The sequence below is a fragment of the Tamandua tetradactyla genome, chromosome 4 (genome assembly GCF_023851605.1).
Source record: "Tamandua tetradactyla isolate mTamTet1 chromosome 4, mTamTet1.pri, whole genome shotgun sequence".
NCBI classification, from domain to species: domain Eukaryota; kingdom Metazoa; phylum Chordata; class Mammalia; order Pilosa; family Myrmecophagidae; genus Tamandua; species Tamandua tetradactyla.
In genome coordinates, this window is record NC_135330.1 from 48223969 (window position 1) to 48240643 (window position 16675).

General features: G+C 35.9%; 1 long non-coding RNA gene across 1 annotated transcript; it reads right to left on the reverse strand.

Annotated features, from left to right (window-relative positions):
• Positions 1-4105: 4105 nt before the first annotated feature.
• On the reverse strand, positions 4106-16529 carry LOC143678933 (uncharacterized). Its single transcript, XR_013173483.1, has 5 exons — positions 16428-16529; positions 11304-11514; positions 6835-7096; positions 6586-6637; positions 4106-4396 (listed from the first exon to the last, which is right to left on the reverse strand). It is a non-coding gene; the product is annotated as an uncharacterized LOC143678933 (long non-coding RNA).
• Positions 16530-16675: the final 146 nt, after the last annotated feature.

Here is a 16675-nt window from a genome sequence, read left to right on the forward strand (position 1 = left end):
CCCAAGAATTATGCTCCAGGACAAGTTCTAAATTCTTGCTTTGCTCTTCTTTATGGGAAAGCAAAGTCCATCTAGGCTCTCCAGATAGCAAACAGGCACCATGTTCTTTGGTGAACTGGGTCAGTGCCTTTCTCCCCCGGCAATACTGCTTGTCTAGCAATATTCTTAGTAAATCACATCTTTCAGTACTTGTTTATTCTTCCTGAGCCACTGGCCCAAGATAAATTCTATATAAGGCACCATGCTGAACTCAGAACCATTATTGCCCTGAGATGATCCATGTCTTATTGCTGAGCACAGGCTACCATGTCTGGATTTGTTTTTGCTTATAATAAGGACCTTTCTTGATTCTTTGTGCCATTAGACTTCTAGTGTTCTAGAGATCCATTCATTCCCATCAGTTCCCCAGACATGTCTTTCAATCTGAATCTCAGTTCAAGTTGATGCTGAGGCCCTAAATTGTTAAGCACCCTCTTATAATCCTATTACCTGTCTGAAGACAAGCCTCCAAACAGAGCATAGCCCCTTCATGTTTTAAGATTTTTTTTGTCCTTTCGTTCACCCTATTTAATGTAGAAGCACTCTAAGAAACTTTTCTAAAGTGACAGTTATATTATATATAACATAATATATACATATATTCACATGTAATTCTACAATGCAAACTCTAAAAGTAAACCAATCTTTAAACGTTTACTCAATTCTTGATAGTCCTACTTTTTTAACTAATCATGTTTACCTTATGGCTCAGCTATGAATTCAGCTTTTCAAATGCTATATCATAAAACAGGCAATTTTACTTGAATTAAAAATCAAGTAAGTGATAAAACCAAATAAATGTTCAAAAATACAGTAAAACAGTTCACCTTTGAAATAAAATGTATATATATATATATTTTTCATAATATTTTATCTGTCCATGAAGAGAAATCCACAGAGATAAAGCAGCTCATTTGTGGGAGGACTCAGCAGTCGTTGCACAGTTCTTCGTAGGTGCTTTGAAAAAGCAGAGTTTATGGCCAAATTACTCATCTAGATTTTGTGATGCACGTAATTCACAATTGTTACTCACCTCCATTTAAAAGATTATTAAATTATTTCTTGATCTTATTTTTAAGTGTGAAAAATCAATTTACACTCAACCATGTATTTTTGCAGTAAACATATTTAAAAAGCCAGAACATTTATAATTTGATATTATTGACTAAAACCTTAACCTACACTGGTTTGAATTTTTCTTACAGTTGAAATCACTAAATGTTCCTATATTTATTTAAAGTAACTTATGAAGTAAGTTAAAAAATATACAGTAATATCTCCCAAAATAATAAAGGGAAATTTTACTTTTGACCATAAGAATATCTTTTAAATGGTGATACAAATTGAGTCAGATTATTTTAGGATGTAAAAGGAATCATAATTTATAAATTGGTTCACTAGGGAAGCTGCATCAGTGTGTGCAAAGTAGTTAATAAAAGATCCCACAGCCTGCTGAGGCTCTTAGGGAAGTAAAGTATCCTGAGATAAATTTAGGATACTAGATGAATTCTGTATGCTGAAAAAATAATACATATTGAGTATTTTCAATGAGTATAATTTTTATGGATATGGTGAATTATTTTAAGTTTATTTCATTTGAATACAACTACATTTGAAAGTTTTATATGTCATTAGTTTATTCATTGACTCTACAAATATATCCTGAGAATCTGGGAGATATACCAAGCTAGGAGCTGGGAGTCAATAAACATAGCAAATATAACAAAAATCCCCACTGTCATAGTGCTTGTTTTCTGGAGAAGGAATGAACAGTAAACAAAGTAAGTGAAATAAGCAGTTTAGCAGATAATTAAAAAAGAAAGTGCTGTGGAAAAATTTCAACAGGGAGGGACAATCTGGACTGTTGGAGTGTGAGTTATTAAATAGGACAGCCAGGGAGGCCCCATTGAAAACATGAAAAAGTACCATGGACTGAAGATGAGAGAGCCAGTCTTGTGTCTGTCTGGAACAGGAGAGACTCAAGACTAGGGAACAGCATCTGCAAAGGCTCTGAAGCAGGAATACACTTGGAAGGAGGCCAATGCAGATATGATGAAGAGAACAAGGGAAAGAAAAGTAGAATTGAGGTCAGACAAGTGTGTGTGTGTGTATGTGTGTGTGTGTGTGTGTGTGTGTGTGTGTGTGTGCGCGCGTGCGTATGTGCATGGGCATGCATATGTATGTGTGTTGTGTTAGATCCTGGAGGACTAGGCCATTATAAGAACTCTGACTTTCTGTCTGAGTAATATAGGAAGAACTTGAGTAAGAGAATGTTTTTTGAGCAAAGACATAACATGAACTGATTTATATTTTGAAGTGGTCATTCTGCCCACTTCCCTGAAAAAATAAACTGCAGGAAGTAAAGGTAGAAGCAGTGAAGTCAATCTGAAGGCTGTAAGCATGTAATGTAGGGAGAAGATGATGATGCAAAGGACCTTGACCACGGCCATGGAAGTGAGAAGTATGGACAATATATGTGAAAGGCAGAGCCAAGAGAATTACCTTCCATGCTGGATCAGGAGGTAGGAAAAAGAGAAGAGACGGAAATGGCTAGATGTTTTTTTTATATGAGCAATTGAAAGTTGGAGAAGTCTGAAGGGAAAGGAGGTTTCTTGTCACAGATTGGTGTGGGGAGGAGGGTATTGGGAAGACAGGAATTTAGTTTTGGGCATGATAAGTCTGAGATGGTTGTTAGACAGGTAGCCTGGGCTAGAAATTGTGCATATGTGAGTTTTCAGTATACAGATTGATAATAGGTAGATAGATGATTAGATAGATAGAAATACAGAAAGGCAGGCATATCGATTGCTTTTAAGTCCATGGCACTGGATGATATCACTGAGACTTTGAGTTTAGGTAGAGAACAAAAACAGGAATAAGGATTGTGTCCTTGGGGACCCCAGTCAGAAGTTGGGAAGATGAGTGTTGAGTATTGAATCATGTCCCCCACAAAAGACATGCTCAAGTCCTAACCCCAGGTCATATGGGTATAAACCCATTTGTAGATAGGATGTTTGAGAATGTTCTTATTAGTTAAGGTGTGGCCAGACTGAATGAGGGTGGGCCTTAACCCAATATGGCTGAAGTCCTTATAAGCAAAGGAAACTGGACATGGGTGACAGAAGTCAGAGGAAACCAGAGGAGCAGACACAGGGAGAGAGAGGTCACCTTGTGAGGAAGGATTGCTGGGACACTACAGACTCCAGGAGAAAACAAGCCTTGCCAATACCTTGATGGTGAACATTTAGCCTCCAAACTGTGTGATGGTAAATTCATGTTGTTTAAGCCAACCCATTGTCTCATATTTGTCATTGCAACCCTGGAGAAGTAAGGCAATGAGCAATCAGTGAGGCAGACCAAGAAAAAATAACCATAGACGTATATTAAGAACCATCTAAACAAAGACATTCTATCTTTCCTAGCCCCAAGGGGCTAAAGCTTCCTCATAATGTTGCCCTAAGGAGAAGGGCACACAGAGCAGAATGTGGGATCACTCATTGTCACACCCTACGTGAGCCATAAATCTACAGTTCTCGTCAGCTCAGTGGCAAAACCCTTCTATCTTGTTTTAGAAAAAGCTCAGGCTGTATCAGAGACCAAGAACCCAAAAGTGTGATCAGGAATGAGAACTAACTCAGTCTCCAATTCATTCACATTCATTCAATCATTAACAACTGAGATCCAAAAACATGAGAGGCCTTGTACCAGGTGCTGAACTCAGACATCCTCCTGAGTTTAGAGCACAATTCTAATTCTACAAATGCAAAAATATCCATAAGGGTAAATTATATAGCACCCTACCCCACCCCACCATGGATAATAACCAAATGCTTGGATCATTTACTGATGTGCCAAGCACTATTTAGGCAGATTGATTTTCTATAGATGATCTCAATAATATCCCCCATCCTGTGCATTGTGACTGTGCCCATTTGCAAATGGAGTCCGACTCCCCTTCCTTTAAGGTCTAGGCTGGACTTAGCGACCCATTTACAGCCAAAAGTATGTGGAAGAAAAGACTTTGGGTGACACCTAAGGTTAGGTCAGAAAAGCCATGTACCTGGTGGTAAGAGAACCACTTAGTTCTCTTCAAACACTTCCTCTATGGATGTTCCCAGACACCACACTGTGGACACACGGGGCGCATGGAGAGGCCACGTGTAGGAGCTTCAGTAGAGAGTCACAGCTGAGCTCAGCTTCAGATCATTCTTCTCTAGGTAAGTAAGTAAAGAAGGCTCCATAAGCTCCCACTCCACGCCATTTTGAGGTTTCTCAGGTATTTGAGAGTTCTGAGCTGAGACTCTAATGCAGAAATCCCCTATGTGTGTTCTGTCAAAAAATTCCTAATCCATAGAATCTGTGAACATAATAAAAGAGTTCCCATTTTATGTCACTAAGTTCTAGGGGTGGTTTATGAAAGCAGCAAATGATTCAGAAAATTACGTTTAGTAGTTTTTGTTCCATTACCTCATTTAATCTTCAAAAGGAACCTGTTTGCTAAGTATCATTATTCTCTCCAGTTTACAATGGGTCCTGACCCTTAAGAAGAGCTAATGCAGCTGATGAGTGATAGAAGCACAATTCAAATACAGGGACAGAACCAGTACTTGTAAAGATAGCACTAAAATACCCTTTATGGGTTAGAAACTCTGCTAGGCACTAAGAAAATACAAAATCAATATATGAACTAACCTCTACCTTTGAGATTTCTGTAAGCAAAGTAAGAGGCCAAGATGTGAATATGTGAGAATCCCTCTTTTCTCAAAATCTTTGCTTCAACAACGTGGCAAGTAGTACATTCATTCATTCATCAAGGATTCAGTAAGTGACCACTGGGTATCTAACATTGTATTAATCAAAAAACCAGCCAACGGGAACAAAATGTAGTATAATGAAAGAAAGGACATCTCTATAAATCACCCATTTTTGCTTTATACTAGGAGTAGGATATCTAAAGCACCCATTAATAAAATTGAAAAAACATAGTAGGGCTGAAAGTTTGTGAAATTGGTTAATTAAAGTGATACAGGACTGATGCCCAGAAAAGCAGATTCTAAAAAATCTTATGAATCCTAAAAGAGATGACGCAACTAGTTATGCATGTTCCCGCATAGGAGGACAGAATATACACAGGATTGTGTCTGGGAAGAATAAATTGAAAATGACATGAAATATGTGGCACTCAAAATTATCTGCCTTTACAGGAATGGTTTACATACACAGATTTAAGATTCTGTTACCTTTTTATCTACAAAAACTACATAAGGGGTTCTGAGGAATAAAGACGATATTTTTCCATACTGTTTTTATATCCCTTCTGTATTCCCTAGGTCAAATAGCTCTTGTTTAATTTTTCTAATCTGGGGAAATGCAAGAAAAACCTAATAATATGGAAGGGTTAAAGCACCAGCGCCCAGATTCTATGTCACCTCTCAATTTATTCAGTGAACATCATGGGATATTTTTGTGTGTTTTGTCAGGATGCATTATCATCTCATTACTTTTTTTAACCCCAAGTCACTTACAATCTTAAATTAGTGGAGATAGAGAAGTGTGCATGTGTGCATTTATCTGTATTTAGTTCACTAGCGTGTAGCAGAAATGAGTTATTGGTCAACTCCATTTTCCAACTTTGTAGCGAAATTTTCATTTGTAACAATTTTGTCTTTGAAAATAGTGTGCCGACATTGTACAGTACACATTCATTTATATTAAACACTTTTTTCAAAGAATCTAAACTACTCATAAAGGTATCCATTAATCCACATATCTCCAGGATACTGTATCTTCATTTAGCTGAGCATTGGTTCTTGAAAATTAAGCCATGTTGGCTCGGATTTTAGCAATGATGTATTATTTGAAAATAAGCAGAAGGTTTGTAAACAGGGGCTTCAGAAAAATAAAAAAATAACTCTTTGCTGCCGAGGGAGTGCCAACCAGCATACGGGAGGATCAAAGCTGAGTCTAGTTTTAATTGATCCAGTTTACAGATGCAAATGCAGTCTTTGGGGCAAGTAGGATAATTTTACATGGAAAAACTGATGTGTAAGATGTTTCATATTTTTAACTGTCTAATCTTCGTATCCATGAAGATTAGTTTCTTTCATCCCACATCCACTGAAATAGGGAGAAAAGTAAACATTTGGTGACAATATTCATATTAGTAATATAAGTAAATGAAAGATAAATCATGTATTCATGATCAATGCTATTGGCTGAAAGTGATTGATATCAACATTAGCCAGAAAATTTTGACATTTTGGGACATAATTTAAAGTTCATTCTCTGTTTGATGCACTTATTTTTTTTTTTCGTATTGCTCTCTTAGCATGGACTACCTGATATTCATTCATCAAGCATTTCTTATGTTACTATCAGGTGCCAGACTCTGAGAAGGCAAACCCAAATAAGATATGATGCCCTTCTGAAAGGACTTACAATCAAATAAAATGTGGCAGGCAGGAAAATAAATGAATGCACTTTAAAATACAAACTCGTATAAGGAAACAGTGGAACATAAACAATAGACCAAGTGATAAGTTTTACCTGGGAAGGATATTAGGGAGGAATTCACAAAGGAAGCGTTTCTGAGTGGAGTCTGAAAAAGAATGTGAGACAGTTACGGAAAGGCTAGCTGCTCAAAACAGTCCAGCCTGCTTCCTCAAAGAAAACACTCTACTGCTCTTATATATACATATGTTTTATATGACATATATGCATGACATATATATTCAGCTATAACAAATATATATTTATATATAATACATGTATATATTATATGTTTATAATACCTACCTTGAATATGTAATGTATATAATGCCTTTCTACATAAATGCATATTTTTTGAGCAAAAATCCCTAGCTCTAAATTTTTAGCTAAAAATCATTTATCTCTATTCTTAGAACGAGGTAGCCGTTTTTCATCTGTATATGGAATATTCTTTGCTATACATTCATTCTGTGGCCCTCCATTTGTAACTTGATCCACATATTTGTTTTTAAAAATGCTTACGCAGTGTGCCTTCACATTCCAGAATGAAATAGTCCCCAGAAAGTATCTGCAATGTAAAATATTGGAATTATCCTTCTGTCATTTACCTATAAATAAAAAAAACAGTTTTAAAAGAGCACAATATCATTGCTTTGTAAATTTACTTACTTCAAATACTCTGGTGCCATCTTGTGCTTTATTTCATATGACAAACTAGTGATAAAGTTATCACTTTCTGTTATACTAAACTTTAAAAATACTACACTCATGCCTCTGTCCAACAACTAGCTTTGTAAATTTACTTACTTCAAATACTCTGGTGCCATCTTGTGCTTTATTTCATATGACAAACTAGTGATAAAGTTATCACTTTCTGTTATACTAAACTTTAAAAATACTACACTCATGCCTCTGTCCAACAACTATTTTTAAACACTACCTTGGGACCAGAGATATTTTTGTTAATCAGTTTTTTCACAAACACGAATAATAAATTGACATTTCTAACAGGTTTAACTTCTGTTATATTGTTGGAGGGAGGGGCTGGGACTGAGAAGCAACAATAAATGCAATATACTGTTAAAGTACCTTTAATCAAAAGTGGAAACTGTGTCTGTGATCTTTATTGTCATTTGTGCTGAAAAAAAGCGTGTTTGTGGTGGCCAGCTGAGTGAGTTCTTCTGTTTAAGAAAGCTATAGAATTAAATCTTGAGAAGATGATATACTACAAATTATTTTTCTTGCTTCATTCATATGCAAACGTTTGAGAGCCCCATACCAGCAATGGTACCACAATGTTGTGCGGTAGACAATTCATCTTCACTGCAGATCACAGACATACTGCAGTACACAGCAGTGGGCCACTAGACTTCATATCCCACTTCTGAAAAAGTGCATGAGAATAGCTTCCTCTTTCTGAAGGAGGCCAAATAATAAGTTCCTTAGAAACAGACTGCTTTGGCACTTAGTGTGTCTTTACAAAATGCCTTCACTATGGAAGGAAAGAGTCGCATGATGCTTGGGAAGAGTCATGATGAATGGATGAAAACAATCCCACAGGAGCCCCCTTAGTAGAGAAGCAGATCTGACAAGTACACAGGTAAGCAACTTTCTAAAACAGACAATGAATCTGTGTTGAATAATCCATACTCCTACCCAATTTAAGGCAATTCACAAAATGAAAAACAGGTTTTTACATCTCTTTGGCTCTTTGGCATATCTGACAGATTAACTTAATTTTGTTACCACAAACATATTAAATACTTATATTTCAGAATGAATCAAAACTATTATAATTGGAAAACATTTCTTGGAGACATCACTATCCTGAGGAAACCAAAAATTATGCTGATCACTTCTTTGGGCAACTGTCAGGAGGAAAATGAGTCTAACTAGTTGATTACTTTAAGATTTGTAAAACTATCTTTTCCAGTATTTGATCAAATGATAGAATTTACATTTTAAGGGAAGAAAGAGTAAAATGCTATCATTTTGATAAGTAATAGGATCAAAAGCAGAACTCCATTCACTTGGAACTCCCGTTGCCACCTCCCTTCCACCCTTTTCTCTCTTGCTCCATGGCAGCTGAAAACTTGTGCAAACCCTATTTAGCCCCTGTAGTAGGAATGTATCATGCTTTGTTGTCAGTTGAGGACCCTTTCACCAACTTCAGTCATTGTATTTGATAGCAGCTACTATCTGCTCAGCACATTTTAGGACATAGTTCCTAATGGTGCTCTTTTTGACATTTGGAAAGAAGCAATTGTTCACTGTAAGGCAGTGTCCAACCGTAAATTTAGTATTCCTGGGACTTAGGTACTAAATACCAGCAGGACTCACCAGCCTCTATTACAAAACAAGACATTCCTACACATTTTGAGATGATTAGAGCATAGAAAAGAGTATTGAAGCAGATGCATATCTAATACTTCCTTTATTCAGCAAGAGTTTATTAAGCATCTGAAATTATAAATCAGTTAACATAAGGGGACTCACTGTCTAGTGGGACAAATAAACACAAGATCATAATTTAAAAACTTAGGTTATTGTAAAAATGTGTACAAAGTGTTAGAAAGTAAAAGAAGGAAATGACTTTGGGAGAGTTGGAGAAGATTATAAAGAAAAGAAAATGCTTTTATTTGGGTTTTGAGGAGAGCATGATAGTAGCCTAGCAGAAAAGGAGTGGAAGGACAATTCGGTCAGTGGGAACAGAATATGCAAAATCACCAGCATGTGAAAGAGGATGAGGAACAGTGAGTGCCAGTCTCCAGAGCCTTAAACAGTAGGTTTTTGAGAAAGTAGAATTAAAGAGAGTAAATGGGAGGACAGGGAAAGAAAGAATGGAAAGGGGGGTTTCAAAGACAAATTTTAAATGACCTATGGAATTTGAACACTTTTCTGCTTCTCTGACTTGACAACCCACCTTGGGCACAGCTACTCACATCCCTTCAACCATGACTTCCATAGGAGCTACTGTCAAAAGCATGTCTGACTCCTCTCCTGAAGTCTATCCTTGCATTTTCAACTAAATTTTTCCTACCCTTTACAGTCTGCCTCAACCTCTGGCTTAATGGGTCTACAATGAACTCATCTTTCATAAACTAGAAGTTGGCTCCTCTATTGCTATTTCACCCTCAAAAGCCACTTTTGAATTTTCTTACGCTCAGATTTCCTATTTCCTGCTGCCATAAAAATCAAATAAATTGCTGTTTTCTGATTTTCCTAAACAATATCCCTTTATAAATTTTCTCATAAATTCCAACTCTTAGAATCCAGGAATGTCATTCCTAGACTGCTGTACACCTCCCCTTGTCAGGCTCTCCGACACTGATTTCTGTCCAGTTTGTCATTCCAGCACATAATCATTGCACAAATCTTCCTAACATATGACATTGATTGCTTTGGTCTTGTGCTCAAAAATTTGGGCTCCGATTATTTTTTTTAGAAAAAAAAGCCTCTGTTTATTCTGACATTCAAGGCCTTCCTAGATCTTTCCTCAATCTAATGCCTTAATTCCATCTTGCAACCTTCCTTAACTCTCAACAACATCCAGCTGATAATGATAATGATACGAGCTACCAAGGATTGAGAATTTACTATAACCTGACATTGGGAGAAGCACTTTATATGAAATTTCCCATTTAGCTTTTATTAAACCTCATGGGTGGATCTTTTTGTTTTACCATTTTGCAGATGAAGCAGAGGTTTAAAGATTAAGTAATGTGTCCACATTTTCACAGCTAGTAAATGATAGAGCGAGAATATGAAGTTATCTCTGATTCTTACTGTTCAGACTATATTTCTGATTCCCTCTCTCTGCCCTTCCCTTTTTTTTCTCTCTCTCTCTCCATCTACCTTTCTCTCCTCTTCAAAACCAAAGCTATTATATCTCCTGAAAAGCCTCCATTTATTTTCCACCAAAGTTCAGCCCATCTGTCAAATCCTACCAAGAGCTTACTGTCTCCATAAATACTTCCCTGTTAAATTAAGTCAAAGTCACCTCTCTCTCCCACTAAGCCAGTGTTTTTCCAATTTTGGCTGCACATTGGAATCACCTGTGGAGATTTGATATAATTGGTCTGGGGAGCCACCTGGGCATCAAGATTTTTAAATCTCCCAAGGTGATTCCAATGTGCAGCCAAGGTTGAAAGATATTTCTCAAAGACCTAAAATGATTTTTTTTTTTACTCTACACTCTTTTGGCAATTAGAATCACAGATTGAGATGATTTAGTGACAGATTTAGAAATCAGTTATTTTTTCTGTAAATGAGAGTTTTGAATGTGATTAGTAATCTTCAATCATTTTTGGCAAAATACTTTGAAGCTTTCTAGAGACACACACAAATTTTTAAAATAGAAGTTGAACTTCTTCTGTGGAAACAGAGGAGGGAAACATCAGTTTCCATTAACTTACCTCCTTTTCCCTGGGTCCCTGAAGGAGCTACATGAAATTTCTCTTAAGATTGAGGCTTAAATATACTGAATTATATAAATTACTTCTGTTTGTGATAATCTTATATTCTGTGGTATCATGGATAAACTAAAGATGAACTATCTTTATGTTAACTGTATTTCTGGACTATTTCTCTACCAGCAATGCATTTTAGGGAATAATATTCAGCTACAATAACAGTATTTTAGAATGACCTAGAGGTGGCATCATGTACGAAACTGCTGGTATTAATATTTCAAATTCACACCCACCTCTGAAGACACACTAGTATAATCCTTTTGCCAATGAAAAAATTGAGGGTTGAGGGGTTAAGTGACTCACCTCAATCTGTAGTGCAATTTAGTGCCACACTCCCAACTCTTAATCCAGAGTGTATTCTATTTCTTATAAATATTGTATGAGCCTCTCCTTTACCTGCCACCAAGGGCTTAAAACATTTCCACTAATGAGTAACACAGAGCCGTCTCTAAGCTACTTGGAACCAAAGTTCAGCCAGAATTGAGTACAAGCTACAATTCACATTTCCAGAGATCTGCAGGGGAAAACAAACAATAGAATTTTTTACTCATATATGGTAACGTATACTGGAAACATTTTTTTAAATGACAAGTATAAAATTTTTTGTAGCAAAAGATGTTGCATATTGAATTTGGATTCCATCTATCAAATAAAGAAGAAAGAAGAAATAAATCAACAAAGAAAATCTGTTATTTCAAAATAGATCAAATAGTAACAAAAGGAAGAAAATAAAAAGAAATAATCTGACATGGGTGTTTGAGTTTCCTGAGAGGGAGTACCTAACCACAACTCATTTTTATTCCCATTTTGGTTTCTTCTCCCACCAGATCATTTTCCCTACTATATAAGGATCAGTTCAGAGGCGTGCCATATTAAACTGTCACAAAAATTCAGGGGGATGAAAGATACCCAGTAGTGAGGGGAGCATAGGTGGAAGAATCCATCAAGGATGTGCTATCAATAAGTCAAGGTAATAACACAAGTTGATGGACACATTTTCCACAAGGACTGAGTCCTTTCAATTTAATATACTGTATTACCCATGCTAACCATCTTTAAAATTTGAAAGGCACAAAGTAATTATTTTTCAACATCCAAATAAAAAGAAGCCAATAGCAATGTAACTGCGTAATTTAAGTCTTGTTTGAAGGAATTTATTTCGATATTAAATGCCTAGTTCATCAGTAAAAGACACATCTGCTCTCAAGTCTTAAATCTCTGCAAGAAAAGAAATATGTGGATTAGGAAGTTGGCCATGTAGATTTAATTTACACAAATTGTACAACATCCCTTCATTTTAATACTTTGCTAATAATTTTATCTTAATTATGCATTAGGGAAACAGTATTTTCATTAATTTTAAGTGGAACATTTTTTAATGTTTTAACTCTCACTGATATCTCAAGCTTAATTGAGGAAGCTATTAAGTTGGCTGGCATTTACATAAATTAAAGAAAAACATATGTAAGTATGATTTGGGCAGAATACATTGACTGGCTACTTGCCCTTAGCTGTCTGATAAAGGAAATGGCCCGAGGACATTTCTTATGCACAGGTTATCAACCTTGACCACAGCGGTTTGGAGCAAGGATCCATGTTCGTGCCATCACTATGTGACTGTCACAGGATTCTGCATATAAGAAATGATCTTAACCGGGACAAAACAAACACTTTCTCTGGTAGTATCAAAGAGTCAGTTAACAGCCCTGAAGTGAAATCAGTTGAAACAGAGATGACCCAGGGCATAAAATGGTGACGCGCAGGAGGAAGGACGAACCCATCCTCCTGGAGGGAGCGCAGGATACCCAGGTTACTACCGGAGCAAGACTGAATCCTGAACAAATTTCCACTTCCCTTTAGTTATGACTCTGGGGTTGCAGTTTCATTCTGAAAGTGGGATATCAATGTGCAGCTTTCGGGGCTACTTTCTTTCATCCTTAACCAAAACTCCTCTTATATATGGTAATCGAACCTAATTGTGTTCCTTGTAGCCTCAGAAAAGCAGACTACGTGTAAGATACCTTTCATTGGGCATCGTCATGAAGTTAAATATCACCATATTTCAGTGTTAATGGCTTTATTAAGTAATGTCATGAATTTTAAAAAAAGTCCTCTCTATTACCACATAGGTAATCAATACCACTAAATAGTCATAACTTGTATTATAAATTTTTTAGAATATCTCATAGTGGTAAAGAGCATAGACTCGGTATTAGTTCAAATCTCAATCCTGCTACCTAATAGTTCTATGATTTGGGGCACATTTTTAAACCTACCTTTATCTCATCTATAAAATAGAGATATTAATTGTATCTGTTTCATAGTGTTTTTGTGAGAATCAAATGCATTACCATATGTAAAGCACTTAGAACATGGCTGATGATAAGCAGTAGATAAGAATTAGCTGTTATTATTGTTATTATTACCATTACTATAAAAATGAAAAATAGATTAAAGACTAGAATTTCATATTCCAATTCTAAAACAGCATCATCTACTGATAAGAGAGTGACTAAACTTAGTCACTCTCTTATCTGGTGACTGGTGACATGCCTCATTCTCAATGTGTTTTCACTGGTGTTATTCCACTAAAATGTAAGTATGAAAATGAAAGCAACACCTAAAAGACACCAATTAGGCACATCATCAGTCCAGTGCAATTAATTTTGGATACAAGGTTTGGCAAGAAAAATACGCTTAGCTAAAATATTTCTAAATTTCTCTATTACATAGACAAGCACCTTAAGCAATTCATAAAAATTCCATATCCCAGAATATTCACCGGAGCTATTCGTCAAGTAATTCAAACAGCTGATAGTTGACCAAAACAGAAATGACTGAGTTTCTCTCTAAGTAGACAGAGTGAGTCTCTGGCAAAAAGCAGAAGCTATTGTATCATGGCCAAGTCATATGGTATAGTGATTCAAGTAGCACTGTTATAGCCATTAGCATCATTTCCCTTTCTATGTTTCTTATATTCATTAGGAAATGTCATTAGCTACCCTAAAGATTTCACATTCATTATCTACATTAGCTTGAATAAACTGGACATGACCTAGCAGAGTAGTAAACCAATATTAGCAAACAGATGGAAGACAGTAGTGCCTTAAAGTGGCTTTCAGGGACATACTGAGGGGCACTGGCCCCTGCCCACTGGACACGGCCAGCAGGCACACCGCCTTCCTCTGGCTGCCTCCCCCTTCCTGTTTGCACTCAGGGGTGGATGGATTTTATAAGCAAGAGGATTAATAGACCCAGGAGCAGATGTTGTTCCACAGTAAGTACTATTGCAATATCCAATTGTGCTTTATGTGCGGTTGATAGGAATCACTCCCCAAAGAGACATTTCTTAAATACCTCTCTATTTTAAGATCCACATTTTGGTAATTTTATTAAGTTAGAAATTAGACGCTTGCTGGCTAAAGTGCATCACTGACTGTGAGCAAAACTGCTTAGAGACCCTTTGAAAGTATATATTCTCTGCATTGTTCAACACTGACTTTCCCTAGCTAAGAGTGAAATTGGTGAATGCCTGGAGCAATCCTATCTCATCTGGCCTCAGAGATGATAGATCCAAACCGTGGCCAAAAGGAACTCTTGAGAGTTTAAACGCCACATTTCTGTTTGTAGAACTCATTGGTAAAATTTTCATGAAAAAAATATTTCTAGAATTTTCTATAACAGTTACTACATTCTCAGGATTTTCTTTATGTATCTATGAGGGTAAAAGCAGCATATCTAGAACCCACACTAAATCCGAGCTGTTTTAGCCCTCATTGAATTCTAAAGTAATATGTGGGCTTACAGTGAGTGATGGAAAGACATTAATGAAATTATTTAGTCTAAGTTCGTTCATTGTTAATATTGACATAACCCTTTCTTAATAGTCATTTTAGTAACAGTAAATCAGGAAAGAAATTTTTAAAAATTAAAAAGTATAAGAATGATGAAATTATACGAAAGGTTATGGATTTATTCCTTCTTCTGGGTACTTTGGCTTAACTGTAAATTATCTCTGTATCTGTTTTTCTTTTCCCAAGTATTTTATTATCCTAGTAACTCTTTTTATAAACTTATTCTTATCTATGTCTCCTTACAAAAAAAATGTTATGCATATTCAGGAACTTTTTTTTTTGGCAAAACCCTTGATCATTTCTAAATGTCAGTAACTTTATATATTGACAGTTCCCACGTGCACATATGTATGTGTGTATATGTATCTACACACAAACATATATATATACATAAATATATATATATACATATATAGTTGATAGACACCATAGCTATATACTATTAATATATACTATATATAAAATACTTATTGTTAATAGAGTGTATATCTATGTCTTTATATCTTTATCGCTATATCTGCATATCTATATTTGGAGATATATATATATATATATATATATATTACCTAATCTTTTCAGGATCTTGAATTCCTTAGCTTAACCAATAAAACCTCCTAAGGAAGATGCACCTGTGCACATACACAAAAACCAATGTTACCTGCAAGACATTCTTTTAAGTGTTAGATTCATTTCAAATTTCAAATGAAGACACTATCTAAAAATTATATTGATCACTAAAATATTTGGTTCAGACCAAGTATTAGAGAAGTATTATAGCATGTCAATATTTCATATACTGTAACAAATAGGACAAGAAATATTAAACTTCCTCTGACTTTATTTTTAAGACAGGAGAGGGTTGTGAGGAAGCACCTTAAAGCAATGATCATCAGCCCAACCTTTATGGTTTTATTAAATGAGAATTAATTTCTCTTTTCCTTCAGATAGCCTCAAGAGGAGGGAGAGAAAGGACCTGTCCTGATGAATGGAGGATTGGTATTATCTGAATATCTGGTGGGGAGTGAAGATTGGTAGGAAACCACTCAGAAAGGGAATCACTAAATTGTAAATTACACACTTTAGTGAGGAGGGATTTTATGGATACTGATGGAGCTAAGTAGCATTTCTCCCTTACTCTCTAAAGTCAATTTTAACACTATTTCCTGGGAAGAAGAGCTTTCCTTGACCTTGAGGTTGGTGGATAATTGTATGACAAAAAAGGCTTAATAACTAAGGTCTAGCCACAAGAATAAAAGCAGAGAATGATATTTGTTTGTGGCTAAATACCTATCAACCCCAACAATTTTGTACTACTCAGGACACTTTTTGACTGAAGTAGTTTCAAAAACAAAACAGAGACCTTGACCAAAAGAATGCTAAAATATTTTATTGGCCACAGGGCATCCTCTCTGCCCTTGGAGTCAGGCAACATAATTTAAATCACAGAGCCCAGCTTTCATAATATCTTGAGTCAAACTAGTACACGTGTGTTCTCCATTTGTCAGCCATTACCATTTCATGATGAAAGAAGAGAAGTGGAAGAATATTGCATCTTATCTAGGAGGCTTCTTACCTCTTTTGTTGGTCCTGATTTGTGTCACTATTAATTCATTCTGCATTGTGCTCAGACATCCCAAGGTCCCTTTATGAGTAAGTTTGATTCCATCCAGATATGGGGAATTTTCAGGAGTTTTTATTCTGAATTATTTTAGAATAAAAAGAAGAAAAGGAAATTCTTTGTACAAAATTCTGGACTTCAACAGTTATTACTCCTGGGAAATATTAAATCTGACTGCAGACCGAGAATGGGGAAGCAATTCA